Below are 4,790 nucleotides of genomic sequence, written 5' to 3' on the forward strand. Positions count from 1 at the left end.
AAAAAAGCAACAGCATATTTCTCCCCTAAGCCCATCTTTATTCATATCTTAAAGACTTGCCAGATATAAGTAAAAAATACTCTATACTGTTTTGAGAAATAACATAAAATGCACTAATCTGTATAATTCTTAGAGTATAAGCTAATGTACACATTGGTCAGCCAGAGATGAATAACGGTAATGGCTATAGCTAATGTGAAAACTGGTATTTTGTTAATATCTAATACTGAAGTTGTTGTGAACTCTATTTTATAATTTATCTTTTGTTTTCACTTATCTTCATGAAATGGGAACTTTTCCATGAAATATTTACTTTATTTCCTCTTCCTTTTCTAAATTGGAAACCAAAGTAAATAATTCAAACATTTTTGTGAGCAAATTAATTCAGTGTAAATAAACTAACAAAACCAAGTAAGCCACTTGTTTTACATTTAATAAATCATATAAAATTGACTGTTTTCTATTTATTACCTCCCCCAATTGGATGCTTATTATAGGGAACCTGAGAAGACACATTGTATTAGTAAGAAGTAAGAAGTGAAAAGCTGGAGTAATGTCAGAAGCATGGTGGCAGGAGGCACCTTTTCTGTTCTCTCCCCTTAAAATCCCAAGCTGAACATTGACAATTTGACAAATAACACCCGACCTGTACACAACCACGTCTGAGAGATCTGCACATTGAAACATTTGAAGGGGTGCCAATAGCACAAGACAGGGAGATGGAAAGGAACAGAGGAAAAAAAGACTGCAGAACACAGCCCGAGGTTTCCTGAAGGACAAGGAGGAAGGAGAAATTATGCAGTAGCTTTTTGGCTCTTTGAAGCCCAGAACAGTCCTGCCTGAGTGATCAGCACATACCACTCAGCTGAACCCAGTGAGAAGGTCAGAGAACAAGGCATAGACCTAGTGTAGAAAGAAGACAGTGGTGTCTCAGTAGCCACCATTCTTGAACAGAAAACTGAGTCACATAGCCTGGCCATTCCCCTCCACCATCTTAGAGTATACCCTATACCTTCCCTGTACCTTCTCAGAGCTAGCACCTAGCCCCAAGGTAATCTGCACAACCAGAAGTGAAACATACCCTGCAGCCAGTCCCTGTGACAGGGGTGGAGATATACAAACAATGCAGCTGAAGCCTGTGAGCCAGCATTAACATAAGGAAAACAGCTACGCACCCCACTATCCTCTCCCAATCCACCTAACCCTGACCCAATCAGGCTGATTCAAAAAAAAAAAAAAGAAGCAGTGGAGCATTGCGCCTGACTGTTAAGGCAGTACTGGGACTTCAGGGTCTTTTCAGAAACTCAAACCCCTATTGTCCTTTATATTTTCCCACTGTGTTAGAGCCCTGGGACCAAGGCAACCTGGTCACAGAGGCAACATAAACCTCCCCAAAGAATAAAGGGAATTTTGAAAGCACAGATCCAAAATACTTGGGCAGTGCAGGAGGTTTCAGCACTCCCTACTGAAAATGAAAAGAAAAACCTCTCCTTATCATCCTGCTAAAGAGTGATAACTATGTAATAAATTTTCTTAAAAAAAAAGTAGAGTTGGCATGGCTCCATAGTGTAGTGGTTAACATGTCTGCTTTATACGCAGAAGGTCCTGGGTTCACGCTCCAGGTGGAGCCACGGACCACATCCCTGGTGCGCCAGGCCCCGGGCACACCAGGTTCCCCAGGTGCACCAGGCCCTGGGTGCGCCAAGACCCTGAGTGAATTGGGGATGCCAGGCCCTGGGTGCACGCTGTGAGCATGTGGGAAGAGACATCCCATCTTCAGAAATCCAGTTCTTAAAAGGAAATGGCAACATTCATAGGTCAGGGGTGGAAGTATGGGGGGATTAAAGAGGGAAGGGGGTTAAAAGCAGAGTATATTCCAATTAATGCCCAGGCAGAGAAATTGTACAATAAACGTTATCAATAATCAAGGTGACAAGCAGCCCAGAAAGAAAACAAAAAATGTTTAGAATATAAGCTTAAAGATATAGAAATATGCAATTTAAATGGCAGAGAATTCAAGATTGGACTTCAGAAAAACTCAACAAGATGCAAGAAAATTCTGACAGACAGTTCAAAGAACATTAAGACAAAATCAATGAAAAAAAGGAATGCTACATGAGGACTGAAACTCTAAAAAGAGGAGAAACTTCTGGGGATGAAGAACTCATTAAAAAATATGAAAAATAAAATAGCAATCTTAAGAAATAGAACTGATCAGATGGAGGAAAGAATTGGTGATTGCAAAGATAGAAATCTGGAAGTGACACAGAAAGAAGAGAGAAAAAAATAAAAGAACTATACAAGAGTTATCTGACACCATCAGAAAAAAAACAACATAATAATAATGGGTAAACTAGAAGAAGAAGAGAGAAAGAAGAAACGAAGAGCCTATTCAAAGAATTGACAAGAATGTTCCAAACCTGTAGAAAGAACTGGATCCTCAAATATAAGAAGCAAGCAAACAAACAAACAAACAAAAACCAAAACAAAACAAAAACCACCTACTTTTCTCCTCTCTATGATACATTATATTGAAATTGTCAAAAATTAATGACAAAGAAAAAATTCTCAAAGCAGCTAAAGAAAAAAGACAATGAAATAAAGAAAAAAAAACATTAGATAGTTATCAGACTTATTAGCACAAATTTTACAAATTAGAAGAGAGTGGAACCAAATATTCAAACTATTAAAAGAGAGAAATTACTGGCCAAGAATAATATACCCTGCAAAATTTTCTTATAGGTATGAAAAAGAAATAAAGATCTTTTCATATGTAGAAAAGCTGAGGAAATTTTCTACCAAAAGACCTGCATTACAGGAACTATCAAAGGGCATCATTCTATCTAAAACAAAAGGACAATATATATATATATATAATTATGAGTAAGATGTCTACAGGAAAACAGAAGCAGAAAAGTACAATACTTATTAAGAAGAGGCCATTATAAGCTTACATATTACAAAATGTTTACAGGTGAAAAAAACACTTTAAAAATGAAGAAGACATCAGCTACTACAACGTAGAAATTAATGTTCAGCATAAATAGGGATAACGTGAAAAGAAAAAATAACAGAAAAGAGAAGAGAGTGAAGATGAGAACCTGCAAACAGAAATGATGATAATGTGCATGGATAAAAAGATTGACTCTGTGTGTGTGTGTGTGTGTGTGTGTGTGTGTGTGTGTGTGTGTAAATTTTCCTTTACATAAACTTAATAATGATCACGTATGCACAAAAATAAACAAACGAACAACAACAAAAAAAACAGAACTGAGACACATAACATAAAGCAAGAGGGAACAGAGGTAAAAACCATAAAATGCCACCAAATTAAAATAGCAGAGAGAACCACAATGAAAAAGAAACAATGGAGACATAAAGTTACCACAAAACAAAAGACAAAATGACTATAGAAAAACCTCATATTTCAATAATCGCCCTAAATGTAAATGGACTGAATTCACCAATAAAAAGACACAGAATAGCAGACTGGATCAAAAAACAAAATACAACCATATGCTGCCTTCGAGAGACACATCACAACTGCAAGGACAAATATAGGCTCAAAATGAAGGTGTGGAAAACATTACTCCAAGCAAAGGACATCTAGAGAAAAGAAGGTATAGCTGTACCTATATCTGATGAAATAGACTTCAAGAGAAAAAAAGGTAATGAGGAACAATGATGGACACTTAATGATAAATGAGACAATACAATGAGAAGATATAAACTTATCAAAATATATGCTCCTAATCAGGGAACACCAAAAAATATAAAGCAACTACTAATAGAGCTAAATCGGAAAATGACAAAAACACAATTAGAATACAGGACATAAATACCATCCTGTCAGCTATGAATAAATAATCCAAACAGAAAATTAATAAGGAAATGTCATCCTTAAATGATGAATTAGACCATTTGGTTCCAATCGATATTTAGAGAGCATTTCATTCCCAAGCACTAGATTATAAATCCTTTTCTAGGGCATATGGAACATTCTCAATGATAGATCCTCTGTCCAAACACAAAACTAACCTCAACAAAATACAGAATATTGAAATCGTACCAAGCTTATTCTCTGACCACAATGTTTTGAAACTAGAGATCATCTGTAAAAAAAACAAAAAAAAAAAAGAAAAGAAAAAGAAAAAGAAAAAGAAAAAGAAAAGAAAAAAGTGAGAAAAACCACAAATACATGGAAATTAAACAACGTGCTATTAAAGAATGACTGGGTCACAGAAGAACTAAAAGGAGAGATCAAGAGATACATAGAAACAAATGAGAATGAGAGTACAATATATAAAAACTTTTTCTATATAGCCAAAGCTGTAATAAGATGAAAGTTCGTATCATTACAGGCCTATCTCAAGAAAAAAATAACAATTCCAAATAAGCAACTTCAAATCTCATCTTAAAAAACCTAGAAAAAAGATGAAAAAATGAAGCCCAAAGTCAGCAAAATGAAAGAATAGTCAAAATTAGAGCAGAAATAAATTAAATTGAAACAAACAAACATAAACAATTAAACAAAATAATGCAGAATGAAATCCTACTATTTACAACGACATGGATGGACCTAGAGGTTATGCTGAATGAAATAAGTCAGACAGAGAAAGATAAATACCATATGATTTCACTTATATGTGGAATCCAAGGAACAAAAAAAACAAATCAAAAACAGACTCACAAATATAGTGGACAAATTGGTGATAGACAAAAGGGAGGGAGGTTGCAGGGCTGGGAGAATGGAATGAAGGGTTAAAGAAGTGTGAATTAGTAGTTGTTAG

At 35.4% G+C, this 4,790-nt stretch overlaps 1 non-coding gene across 1 annotated transcript; it reads left to right on the plus strand.

Annotated features, from left to right (window-relative positions):
- The first annotated feature begins 1,557 nt into the window (after positions 1-1,557).
- TRNAI-UAU lies at positions 1,558-1,631 on the plus strand. Its single transcript has one exon. It is a non-coding gene; the product is annotated as a tRNA-Ile (tRNA).
- Positions 1,632-4,790: the final 3,159 nt, after the last annotated feature.

The sequence above is a fragment of the Rousettus aegyptiacus genome, unplaced genomic scaffold (assembly GCF_014176215.1).
Source record: "Rousettus aegyptiacus isolate mRouAeg1 unplaced genomic scaffold, mRouAeg1.p scaffold_m13_p_9, whole genome shotgun sequence".
Lineage (NCBI taxonomy): Eukaryota > Metazoa > Chordata > Mammalia > Chiroptera > Pteropodidae > Rousettus > Rousettus aegyptiacus.